The sequence below is a fragment of the Pinus tabuliformis genome, chromosome 8 (genome assembly GCF_031772625.1).
Source record: "Pinus tabuliformis cultivar Carrire ecotype Pingquan chromosome 8, CPIR1, whole genome shotgun sequence".
NCBI classification, from domain to species: domain Eukaryota; kingdom Viridiplantae; phylum Streptophyta; class Pinopsida; order Pinales; family Pinaceae; genus Pinus; species Pinus tabuliformis.
The window spans coordinates 1,366,691,407-1,366,705,869 of record NC_142294.1 but is presented as its reverse complement, the minus strand read 5'-3'; positions in this window follow the sequence as shown (position 1 = coordinate 1,366,705,869).

Sequence of the window (14,463 nt, the reverse complement as noted above, 5' to 3'; positions counted from 1 at the left end):
AGTCCATCAACTAGTCGGCCACAATGAGAAAGTGGATGCCCAAGTAAATGAAATACAAGATAGGGTGACAGTTCAAGGAAATCAGGAATTATCCCATTGTAATTCAGAAGACTTATCAAGAATTTTCCCAAGCAAAGCAAGAGTTAGATAAAACATTGGATCACGAAGCTACACTTAGCATAATTCTTAATAATTGGACAACATATATAGCATCTACATGTAACTAAATAAAGACTCAAGAAATTATAATCCGTTAATTGTGCTCATGACAAGTGACAACCTCGAGAAAAGGTCGCCCATGAAAATCAAGTTATACAAGAGAAAAATATTCATGCTCAACTATTGCAGGAGGAGAGACAATGGTGTAGAGAAGGAAAGAAAACACAAATATAAGCCTCCAATGATGTTGAATATTTGTAGGGAATTATCAGTAAAGTGCAATAATTGGAACAACAACTACCAGTTGATGCCCAAGAAAGGTTAGTTGTATGAGAATGGTATATATTTTATCAACATCAGCAGGTGCTTGCACCAAATATTTATCAAAAAAAAAATCGTGAAACTCCAAAACTAGCACCTACATTAGCTCAATATCTTCGTCCTTTCTGCCATAGCCTATATTTAGTTTCTTTGAGCCAAGTTTTTCAGGATTTGGTTTGACCTCTGAACAACACTTTGAAAATTAGGAAATTTAATTTGAAGGTTCTAACTAGTCACCTCGGGAAAGATAAAGAAGATGAATTCACATTATAAATCCAAAAAAAATTAGTTCAAGAAACACTAGTTGACCATGCAACCATATCCGCTAATCAACCAACCACTCACCAAGAAGCACTTTAATTCTTTTCTAACTAATTCTTTTATTTTCCTTATATTGTAATATTTTTTGTATGCATTTTGTAAGACTCCAAATCTCCCCTTCTTCGGGATGAAGAAGGTATTGAGGGTGGGGGAGATGTTGGAGGGGCTAGTCGACTTAGTCGACTATCCCAGTTGAGTCGGAAATCTATATTGTACAATCAATTGACTCTCTAATCAATTCGACGGTCTAAGTCGCATAGGTTGTGTAACAACCCTGGTGAAAATTCCATGTAAAAATATATATAAGGCCTCGGTGTTGGGACATGTATTCCAAGCTGAATGGTGGGGGAAACATCCTAATGGGCGTTGATTCGGTTCATTATGGCTAAGGAAATTGGCAAAGGAAATGTCAAAGGATTTGGAAAGGCATGAGGCATTTATTGGCATTTTATTTATGAAAATAATGGAAATTAGGAGAAAAGGAAGGTGAAAGGTCACAAGCTGCAAGTGAGGAGGAAAATGAAGAAAAATAATTGAAAATGAAGAAAAAGAGGCCTCATTAATAAAAAAGGCTTATGAGGATCAGTGGGCAAGCCTTGATCAGTTCAGTTTTGGAGCTGTCTCATTATTCTCTCTCTCTCTCTCATACCCTTAGATACTTAGAGTTTTCTTGGAGCACTCTTGGAGGGTGTGGCATACTTGGATTTTTGGAGCAAGAAGGCAAAGGAAGAGCAGGAAAGTGCAAGACGACATCAGGATCATCGAATACAACAATTTTTCTTGTAGGTACCAAGCTGCATGTATGTTTTCCTCACTAGTTTTGGAATGCATGGCACATGCATGTGGTTTCTTGGTTACGATCTGTCATTGGCATGGAGGATGGCTGGGATTAACAATGGATTGCCTAGCCTTGATATTTTCCAGATAGTCATGGTGTTGTGGGTTTATTTTCTTTGTTTTTTGGTTAGTTCTCACGTTTCCTTAGCTTGGGTTGAGCTATTAGTTCATAGAAGCCTTGGTTGGACAAACACTTTGGAGCCTTGTAGTGGCTTGGGTTTAGTTACTAGTCTCGTAGCCTTGGTTGCAAAAATGATCTAGAGCCCTGTAACAACTTGGATTGAGTTATTAGTCCTGTAGCCTTGGTTGGACAAACGCTCTGAAGCCCTTGGTGGGTTGAGTTACTAGTCCTGTAGCCCTGGTTGGACAAATGCTCTGGAGCCTGGTAAAAGATGTGGGTTGAGTTACTAGTCTTCGAGCCTTGGTTGGAAAAACGCTCTAGAGCCTAGTGTAAGCTATGGGTTGAGTTACTAGTCCTGGGAGCCGGGTTGGAAAAAACACTCTGGAGCCCTAGAAGGCTAGGATAGAGACCGATCTGATGTTGGTTTTGTGATGTTCGACCATGAGGTGGAATCACTATTTGATGGGTTGAGGTGGATGGCCTCTTGAAGCCTTAGATGAGATTTGATTGATGTGTTCTATGAGATCCCACATTCATGCTTGGAATATGGCACGAGGGTGAATGACTAAAGAGAGATTTGTCTTAGCCATTCTATGGTCGGCTGGAACGTGGAAATCCCATCCCAGGTTTGGATTTTGCATCCTTAATGAAATGTTTTTTCTCCTTGTATTTCTATGAGTATTATGATGGATTATATGTGGTTTATATGGGTGTGATTTCATGGATAATTCTATCCTTATTATGTCGGTTATTTACATGTTTTATGACAGCAATAATGTGTGGCTCTCATCGAGTTTTTACATGTAATTGAATTATTAATTTATCTATGACCCAATGGATGGAATGGTAGTTAATGTGTTGAGGTATCAATGGTTCTTAGCGGTTCTCAGCTAAGTATGAGACCCCTATGCTCATAATTGTTAATTACACCTGTAGATTACACATTTGCACTATGTTTGACGTAATGCTTGTCGTGGCTAGTAGGGGTCCACTCAAGGTCTTGAACATGTATTTTCTTTAGTACTGTCATTTCCATCTTATTTTACTGATTTGAAGAGATGTTTCAATTCTGGGCAGTGACCTGGGCCCTGGGCTTGAAAAAGTGGCTCAAATCCCAGAGTCACTGGCATAGCACTAACAATTTTGGTCTCTGGTCGCTGGCAGGCAAGCCTGTGAGAGCGAATTTGGGTTTCTAGTCGCCCTCATGCCTATAGCATGGGAGAGAATGAGGCTTAAGTTGCCCAAAAGATCAGTGGGACCCCAAGGCAAGTTGTCTAAAGTATTGGATTGGTTCCTGAGGGTCCTATAGCTAATGATTAATGTATGTATGGTGTGTTTCCATTGGTTCCACTTCCTTAATGTGACTTAGGAGGTCGAATCATATCATAGTGGCCTCTCGTCGCATGTTTACCCCGACTATTTGGTTGCTTAGGTAGATGTGGGAGGAGGGTGTTATAGAGTGGTATCAGAGCATGGTTGCAATCTCCTTGTGTTGTGTGATGATCATGCTTTCATGTTGGTTGCATACGTGTTCTTTATGCTTTTAATCCATGTGCTTGTTGAATTTTCATGGTGTTGATCATGGTTGTAGTGATGTCTCCATGTGAAAGTTGAAGGTGTTGACGTGGGGTATGTCTTCATGTGTGAATGGTTGATTATGAAGTTGTTATGCATGTATGATCTTGGCTATAGTTATGCATGAATAGTAGCGCAAACATGCCTTGTGAAGTCATTATATGCAATTTAGGTCATCATGGTGATATTGGTTTTTATGATGCTAATGTGTTGGATGAGATAAAACAGGAGATGCAGATCATCATAATGAGGTTGAAACATTGGACTTTGGGGTAAGAGCATATCATCATACAGGTATTCTATGTTTGGCATGCAGTTATGTAAGCCAAGGATTTCTATATGCATTAGGTTTATATACATTAGGTTTATGTACATATCTTTTGATATTATGGTTACATTCATGATAGATGATAATTGATTAGTATAGTCATGCACATGTGTCAGATAGTCATGAAACATAGTAACCCATGGTTGTATGCATTGATATTTTTGTTTATGATAGATAACTTGATGATCATGTTATATGTTGTTGATGAGTATGCTATAGGTCAACTTATTATTGTTATATGTTAGTTAACTTGAAGATTAGGGTTATAACATTAATATCTTGATGTTAAATGTGTCATGCTAAATTGGATTAGACTATGCAGATGTTTATGGTTACGATATTCAGGTATGAGCCAACATATTTGTGATGAATTTGAGCACGTGGTTGTTATGCATGAACGATAAATTCTTATGAGTTTATGATGAGAACATGTTAGTTAGTTAGTGTTATGGATATCATGATCTTATTTATGTTTGAGTTGACATGTTGTAAATTTATATCTTGCTAACTAGATTGACTATGCAAACAAGATAGCCTCCTATGAGGTACAATAAGGTATGAGTTTACTTATGTAGTATACTTGGTGCTTCCTTCTTGATTATGTCGTTTATTTTGTGTTGAGTGTTTGGAGTCTATTATGTCATTTAGTTGATTTATTTAACATGGTATGTTTGCAAGTTGGTTGAAAGTTTGATGAGTTGCATAATACGAGTATGTGTTCCAATGATCTTGTTTGAAGATGATTTTACTAACACATATGTGTCAAGAAAATTGATATGTACTAGAGTATAGTAGGTGATAATTGTCGCATTATGTCTAATAACTTTGAGTTGACTATGTATTATGATGTGATGGTTAGTCTTGATAAAGGTTGATTTCAAATTGTTAGATATGATTGTCTTGATATCTGGAACATGTGGTTGACAAGTGTAAACAATTGAAGGAAACATGCTTTGTATTAGCGTGACATGATATCAATTGATGTGTTTACATAACTAACAGTTGGGTGATGTGACAACACATAGTAAGCCTCAATTGCAACAAGGTAAAAAGGTAAAAGGAAGGAATTGGGCAAGAATTCCTTTGGCTATGTTTGGAAACCCTAATTCCAAGTGAATGAGTGATTTGCGTACATGAAGTCTTCTTAACCTTAATCTCATCTGACATTATGTGGATATGTGTTATATTCATGGACATGTATTTGACAGGTATATCAACTAGTTTCTAGTTACAGGTAGATCTGTCAAGGGAATTGGAGTCCCTTGAGACATGGCACAAATGTGTTCAACTACAAGGCAACGTGCTTGGCATAACAAGATAAGGTAATTGGTGTATTGTTATGTTATATATACACTAACAGTTATGTGTTTATGGTAGTATGATGCAAGGGATTGCATGGAAAAAGAAATTGCCATGAAATTTTGAAGAAGGCTCAGGTTGAGCTTTCCTTGGGAACCATGGGGATTGAGTCATGGTGTCTGTTGCTAGTCTTGTGCTTTTGGTATTTTATGAATTGTTGAGCTTGATTGTGGTTTTGTTTATGTCTAGTGCAAGGCCTTCCACTTTTTTGTGGTGTCATATTGTTATTTATTTTCATGGTTTTCTTCTTAGTTGTTTCTTGTCTTTCCTTTTATGTTTCGAGTCTTGGGAATTGTTTTGGAAAGAGAAACGTTGATGGAGCTCGAGAGAGATGTGTGGTACCCAAAAGTTAATGTAAGATTCTGATGAAGCTATATATGAGTAAGCGGAGCAAAGGGTAAGACTATGACAACCAGTTGGACTGGTTGGGTCCATTGGTGTAAATGGACAATGGCAGGATAGGCAAGAGAAAGGTAACCAGAAAAGGTAAAGTAAATGGACCTGAGATGTCGGATGGCTTGACTAAGTTGGGAATGGTGGTTCTCAATGTTGTGCATGAATAAAGGAAGTTCTCTTAACCTTGACCTTGATATCTAGTATTTATGTTGTGATCATGATTGCTTTATGCTAATGATTATATGCATATATGTATGTATGTATGTTGTTATCTGACAGGGTCATCATGGATCATGATTGTTTTATGCTAATGTTTATGTATATGTATGTATGTGTCTATGTATCTATGTCATTGTCCGACAAGGTCATCAAGAATCATTTTTGTGGAGGAATGACTGTTTACGTAGGAAAATGACATTTAGAGGTTCCTGGTCTTACGAGGAATCAATTGGGAAGAGTAGTCATGGAAAATATATGAGGTTAATATCATGTGGTTATGAGTTGATATTATGTGATTATATTATGTCTATGTTATACCAAGGGATACATTAGCAAAATGAAAGCAGTGTGGTCTGCGACATGCTAGGACAAGTAAGGATAAGACGCTAGAAGCAAGGTTGCTTGGTAGAGGTAGTGCAATTTCAAATGTGTGGTATTAATGTTGTGCACATGTCATACCTGTGATGATTGTGTGCATGCAATATTGTGCATATGTAGTGTGTGTACATGTTGTTTATGCAGTATTATGTACAATGTGTTAGTACATATAGTTTTGTATGAATGTTGCATATTCAGTGCTGAGTATAGATGATGTTATGTACATGTTGGATATACGATTATGTGTACATATTGTACTGTGTGCATGATGGATATGCGGTGTTGTATGCATATGGTGCTCTGCACGTGTTGGATATGTAGTGATGTGTACATATGATGTTATGTACATGTTGGATATGCAATGTTATGTACATGTGGTGTTGCGTGCATGTTGTACATGTGGTGCTATGTACATGGTGTGGTGTGCATGATTGTACAAGTGGTGTTGTGTGCATGTGGTGATGTGTACATGTCGTACAAGTGGCGCTATGTGCAGGGGGTGTTGTGTACATGTCGTGCATGTGGTGTTGTGTACATGTGGTATCGTGTACATGTCGTGCATGTGGTACTATGTACATGTGGTATTGAGTACACATTGTACAAGTGGTGTAGTGTACATGTGGCATTGTGTACACGTTGTGCAGGTGGCGCTGTGTACATGTAATGATGTGTACACGTTGTGCAGGTGGTGTGGTGTACAAGTGGTATTGTGTACATGTTGTACATATGGTACTCATGCACGTGTGGTATTGTGTGCATGTCATACATGTTGCGTTGAGGGCACGTGGTACTATATATGTGCATTGTGTAGGTGCATGTATCTTGTGGTGTTGTACATCGGGAATAGATGTATTGTGTTGTGTTGTACGCCAGTTGTAGGTGTATGTATTATGTTATGCACTAGATATAGGTGTATGTATTGTATTGTATACACTGGATGTAGGTGTATGTGTTGTATGTCAGGTGTAAGTGCATCTATTACATGGAGTTGTATGTCGTGTGTGGTCATATGTGTATGATGCAAACTATGTATATGTGCACCTGATTGAGGAGAAGGCATTGTGTGTTTGTCAGGTGTGGCAACCGATCCAGTGCACGTACAAAATAAGAACAAAGGCAGAAGTAAGGATCGATTAAAGGATAAGTATCGGTATATTATTTCAGTTTTATTATGCATGTGATTTATGATTCTGGTATATGATGATTACATGTGAATTATGATTCTGGTTTATGATGGTTACATATGATTTATGATTTTGATCTATAATGGTTATGTTTTGAGCTAACCTGATGAGATATTTTTATACATGTTGATTTGGTCAAATATGCTAGTTTGACTTGTTGTGACAAGAAGTGAATAAGATTGCAAATATACCTTATTAAAGAGCTACCAATGAGGTATGATGTGAATTTATTTCAATTTATTTAAATCTAATGAAATTTATGTGCTTGGTACAGGAATGCATGAAATGCCCGGTTGGGTGATTGAAATCGACTGCAAGAATTTGCAACAACAAAAGGAATCGAAAAATGCAGTAGTATTCTAGTAAAGCATTTAGGAATAGGGCATGATATGACTAGTATGATGGTTTTGAGGCAGGGATATGCCTTGGTTTTTGTATCTTCTGATGCGAGGAAGCCTTGCCAAGGGATGGACTGCCCGAGATGGGGGTGCCAATGGAACTTGGAAGGTGAGTGACTGCACGGAAGGGGTTGACAGAATTGCTTGAGAGAATGTGTAACAGAGAAGGAAAGACCGGGGATGGATTTGTTTTGGTCATTATCATTTCCATATGGAATCAGATGCACATTGGGAGTGCACCCTGGAACAATGCGCTGATAACTGTTCAAAGGGGTTGACAGAATTTCTTGAGAGAATGTGTAACAGAGAAGGGAAGACCGGGGATGGATTTGTTTTGGTCATTATCATTTCCAGATGGAATCATATGCACATTGGGAGTGCACCCTGGAACAATGAGCTGATAACTGTTCACTGAGAGGACAAGTGGTGCAAGATTATAGCGCTGGACAATGGATGCAGTTTGACTATGGCAGTGGATTCTGGACTTCCTGGGAAGGAGGTGAATCTTGGTATTACTTGAGGGTGGAGGTGTGAGCCTCTGGATTCCCTTGTTGCAGATGCAGGGATCGTATATTTTTATTTGTTGGTTGAGCAAATGTGCATTTACGTATATTATTGTAAATACTTTATCAAGATGGATTTATAAAGTTCCATAGATAGTATAGTTATTTGTTGGTTGAAGCAAACATGTATGTGTATATGTAGTTATTGTAAATAACGTAATGAGTTGTGTTATAAAGCTCCAGTAAACGGTATGTTTGTCATGTTTCAACAGTGGTCATTGTAAATACTGCAACGAACTATGCTATAAAGCTCCATTGGAAGTATGTTTTGTTTTCAGCAGTCTTGTTGGTTATATGTTATGAAATCAGCTCACAAAAAGATAGAAAAGATAGATGAACGCCTTAGAAATAATCCTCTTCGAGGGGGCAACCTCCTTTACATTACAAAACTGAACAATTCTTGGATGATAAAAATGGAAAGACCTCATTTCTATATATAGGAGTCTAAGGGGTCATAATATAATCAGAGCCGACATAACAATAATAATGTAAGGGCACAATAATAACAATAGTGGGCTTCTATGGGGCACAATAATAACAATATGGGGACTACATGGGCACAACAATATAATAAGGGGATTGTACTAATGAAAATAAGGGGTTACACTAGTAGTATAGGGACCTAACATGCCCCTCTCCTTCAACAAGTGTTGTCCTCAACGCTTGAGTAGTTCTTGATGCTTCTGTATAAATTCTTGTCCTCCAATGTGGAATCTTCATCGGGTAAGTTCTTCCACTTGATGAGATACTTTGAAATTGATCTATTTCGTAGCTATCAATTTCTCGGTTCTATGACTGCTTCAGGTTCCAATATGATTTTTCCTTCATTGTCAAGTTCTCGCGATACTGTTTGAACTAGGATCTTCTGCAACTTTTGAATGAGTTCCCACTCCTTTGGGCATATGGATATCTATAAGGCTTGATGTTTGGAGAAACACTTCCTGGAATCAAATGAATAGCATGATCATGATCACGAATACGTGGGAGGCCTTTGGGAATCTCAAATACCTTGGAATGATTGTCCAAAACCTTTTGGAGATCTGGGGAAATACATGATTTCGATGTGGGATCCTCTAGTGAACATAATTGTGCAATTACACCCCGTTGTTCTTTATTTAGAAGATTTGTCATGTTGTTAGAGTTGATTATCTTTCCCGGTTTCCCTTCGATACCCCTCAATTCAACTTCCTTTCCTTCCCAAAAAAATTTCAAGAAAAGTTCTTGAAAATTAAAAGTTATTGTACCCAAAGAGCGTAGCCATTAGACTCCTAGTAAACATCAACACCACCCATTGGAATGGAAAGCATTGGGCTATTCAATACATATTCTCCCATAGATAGCTTGATAGTATGGCACTTTCCAGAGCAATTTATGGCTCCTCCACTTGCAACTCACTTGACACTCTGGTGTTGGATATAGGAAGCAATTCAATTCCTTGGCTATCTTACAATGAATAAAATTATGGGTACTGCCCGAATCAATCAACACTATTAGCTTTTTCTTCTTGATATGTCCTTCTATCTTGATAGTTTGAGGAGTGGTAATTTCTTCCAATGCATTACAAGATATGGCCGGATTCATTTCTTGATGCTTGATGTCATCTTTCACTTCTTGAACATCTTCTTGATATGTCCTTCTATATTGATAGTTTGAGGAGTGGTAATTTCGGCCAATGAATTACAAGATATGGTCAGATTCATTTCTTCTTTTTTGATGTGAAATTTCACTTCTTGAACCTTTTTCTTCTTGATATGCCCTTCTATCTTGAGAGTTTGAGGAGTGGTAATTATTTCCAATGCTTTACAAGATATGGTCGGATTCATTTCTTCTTTCTCTGGAGTGGGTTCCTGGTGTATATCCTCTTCTTTTGATGTCTCTTGATCCTTTTCTTCCTCCTCTTCATAATCTATGTAAAATAATTTCTTCTCAGCACACTTATGACCTTTAGTGTATTTGCTATCACAATTGTAACAAAGCCCTTTTTATCTTTTTTATTCCAATTGTTGTGGTGTAAACCTTGTAGGTTGTGGAAGGCTAGGAGAAAAAACGCTTCCATAATTATAGTCGTGAGTGGTGGGATTCCTTGTTCCCATAATTTCGCTTTCAATTTTTCTTGCCACCCTGAATGCCTTCTCTAATGAATCAGGTTCCCAAAGACAAACCTCGTGTTGAAGGTTATCCTTTAAAGTCCCTATGAAGACATCAACCATTTTCTTTTCTGGAATATCATTTACCCTTATATTCAATTTTTGGAAGTCGTCAATATGTTGTACCATTGAACCCTTTTGTTTGAGATTTATCAATTGGCTAAAGAAGGTGTTTCTCTTTGTATCCTCATAATGTACTATCATTTCCTCCGTGAAAATTGACCACGTGACAAGTGGTTTACGAGAAAAAAGCCCTTTATACCATAAAAATTTATTTGATTCTAAATAATTAGATGCAATACATACCTTTTGTAACAGTGGTACACCATGTAGATCAAAATATTTCTCCATCTGTAGTATCCAATTTACCAGATCCTTGCCATCAAACTTCCTCATCTCGCTTTTTCTTGATTTTAAGAGCTCGATATTGAAACAACTGTAACTCTGTACTTTCGGATCTTTAAGTTCTGAAATTTTGGTTTGCAATAGCCCTCTGAATCCTCTTTCTAACTCCACAAGTCTGATCACAATTGGATTCCTGAAGAAAGATGTATTTCCAATCTCCCGCGATGACCTAATTATAGACTAGTTCAATAGAGTTAACTTGTACGACGTGCCACGTATCACTGTTTCAACCTTAGGTTCTGAAAATTATACCCAAACAAAATACAGTCCATCCTCTTTCTGTAACTTCTGACGAAATTTCAATTTGATGCTCAAAACGAAAGTTATGATGATTTTCCCAAGGTCATATGTTTAGGATTTAATTCGGGAGTCTGCAAAAACCCTAACTTCCTCAGATCATATATCTGAAAATAGAGCGAGCCAAGATCTGAAATTTGGACTCCAGGTGATGAGCCCCAATTTTGGTACAATTTGGGCTCATTTTGGCCTATTCTACTTGCTCAAACCATTCATTTTTTACTGCTTATGCATGCATTTCTTAGTTTATTCATGTTGTTTGTAGGAAGAAGGGTAGGCACTCTATCTACGTGACTAATGCATTGTGATTCCAGGTTTTGGCATTAAAAGAGAGCCATAGGTCCCCTCTGCTGTAGTGTTGTTTCCAGTTCATTTCAGCACTTTGAGCTTTTCATTTGCACATGCAATTCGAATTACAGGTTGTTAAGTTGGTCTTTTTCATGATTTAGATAGGAGTTGCTTATGGTGAATTTGTTTCCACTTGCGTAGCGTAGCAGAGGATAGGTATAATCGATTGGAGCTCCAACAAAAAGGTTGTTAAGGCTCACTGCCATCTCATCTGGGATTGGAGTGCAGTCCATGACTAACCACCAAAAATACGCATTTCTTTATTCCATGATTGTTGCAAACACAGTCACGTTATGTTAGATGCTTCCACATGATTCACACCTGCACCACACTCCTTTACCACAGCTTCATGCACATTCTCCTTCGCGTTTAGATTGTTGTTCATTGAATTTATAAGCACAGGTAGTCTAAGTTAATGCATTTTCGGTTTGGTGATAGTCACAAGCATTTGTTCCATTTACACTGCTTTCTCTCGTTCCATTACTTCGTCCTCCATCTTGATCACGCATGCAAACACATCTTTGACCTCTGCTCCGCTCTGTTATCTCCCAAAGTCTTTCACTCCTCTCGTACTTCCATTCTCTAGCCCTTTTCGTTGACATAGCCCTATATCTTCCAACCCACTCCCTACACTCACTCCCCATCCTATTCCTTCACTTCTACAGCCATCACCAGCCTCATTCCTACCTTACACATCTCCCCCTACCATTTCATCACTCCTCCATCACGCCAAACACTCACGGTAGGTCATCCTGTAGCCGTTTGTAGACATCCTGTAGAAACCAGAGTATCCTGTAGGATCCCCTGCAGACTTCCTGTAGGAGGCCACTCACTCGGTTGCCGAGCTTCTGAATGTGAGGAACCTCTGTGGATGGATGCTAAGGATCCCTAGGGACCTCTCCTAGCCTCCCCAACCTGTCCCACGCTTTCCTTCCTTCTCCATCCCATCTGCACAATCAAACCCTAGTTAGCACAAAATCACAATCATTCCACACACTTAAGGGAAAAATACAAAAACATGTCTTTTATGATGCAAGTAGCTTAGATCCATGCATTTTCACTTATTAGAGGTAATGACAGCATTGGTAGAAGTTTTATTCACATTCTTTGCATTGTAGAGGTTAGACTAGTCAAATTAGGGTTTCCTAGGTTTACATGCTTTGATTTGCTTTCAGTTCATTTTTGTCAAGTAAAGTAGCTTTCCTTTGAGAATAGCTTTCATCCATCAATTAGCAAGCTTCTTCTGAGAGCATATAGAAGTTGGCTTGAGCCCTAGCGGACTTGTGCCAGCTGACCAAGTGACAGCTGCGACAAGAGCTAGTACTTGTGCATACAGCACCATCGCTTCCAAGTTTGTACGAACTACCAGGTTGATAAAATTAAGAGACAGGAAGCCCCAGGAGTTGTAGCATTATTGCTACAATACTGGAGCTCACCATCTTTTTGGCGCCGTTGCCGGGGAAGCGTCAGAGTATTAGTAATTGTTGCTTTTCTTCTACTTTCGTACTCTTACTTCTGCTCAGTAGTTTATTTCATTTCCATTCTGCAAAAGTAGCTTAGCATTTCCTGCTTTCCTAGATTAATATTTCTTGCTTTCCTAGACTAATATTTCTTGCTTTCCTAGATTAGCTTTCCAATTCTGCAATTTCATTTGAGCAATATAGTTAGTTGTAGATCACTTTGTCTCAGTTTTGCAGGTACCAAAGAAAAAGCAAAAGCACTCAAAAAAGAAAAGTCCTTTCCATTTCATGCCTCGTAGGAACCGAGATAGATCAGGCAAATTCCTACCAAACACCCCCACCACATCACTGAGTCACCCTTCTCTCTTCTTTGGTGACAGTGACCCAGAGGAACCTATAGGTGAACATCCTGAGATATACCAAGACCCTATAGAAGAAGAAGAGTTAGAAACCACTCCATCTGAAGCCATGGCTGATAATAGGAGAGAAGATGAGAGAATAGAAGGAGCTTTCCCCATCCGAGAGACCAATGGAGATATGAAAATGAAAAACATTAGCCCCTCCGCCTTGCCTCACTTCCATGGACTGACCACTGAGGATCCTGATACCTTCTTGTTTGAGTTTGTTGTCCTTTGTAGAACCTATGACTATACTGAAGATGAGCAAAAGCTGAAGCTTTTCCCTTCCACTCTTAAGGATGCAGCACTACGCTGGTTCATGGGATTACCTGGGAATAGCATCGCTACTTGGGCTCAGATGCAGCAAGCCTTCAATACCAAGTATAGGGATTATTGTAGGTCCAAGGAAACCAAGGGAGAGATCTTTCGAATGACCATGGGGAATGATGAGTCTTTAGAGGATTATGAGGAGAGGTTCCAACTTAGCTATAAACGGGCCAGGTGCACACTTGACCCTGAATCCCTCAAGTTGGTTCTACTCCGAGGAGTCCCTGAAGATCTCTTATACACCCTTCACATGTTAGCTGGGGGGGACATTTACCAACTGCCTTATGAGGACATCAAGACTGTGTTTCGAAATCATTCCAGGGCAGCTAGAAAACGAGGTAGAGGAAATCTCCTCTCCACCGGTGTCCCTTTCTCCAAACATGAGTTTACAAACCAATTAGAAGATCTTAAGAGTGAGGTGAGACAGACCATTGCCATGCAGCTGGACACATTCAGGATCCAGCAGAAGAAAGAAGAAGCTGAGAGAGCCTTGGCTGTCTTCTGTCCTAGGTGCACCAGAAGACACCCTAAGAACGAATGTCCATTGCATTCGGTTGAAGTGTGTTTCGTTTGTGAGGAGGACCACCCAACAAATCAGTGTCCAACCTTACCTGGGTTTAAAGCCATGTACCAAGGAACCGAAGCCCCCACTGAACCTCTCTACTTCATCAACCAAAGGAGGCCTCAAGGATCTAGACCTTATCAGCAGGGGATGCAAGGGGCATCTCAAGCTTATTACAACCCCAACCACTCGACTCCCATGCCTTCCTGGGGTCCCCCTGCTCATCCTTCTTGGTCCATGCCGCCTCCATGGTCTTATCCACCTCAGTACCCTACTCAACCTACTTCTCATCCATATCACTCACATACCCAGTCGCAGCCTCAATGGAGTGCTCCTCAGTCGGGGTGGAGGCCCCAATAC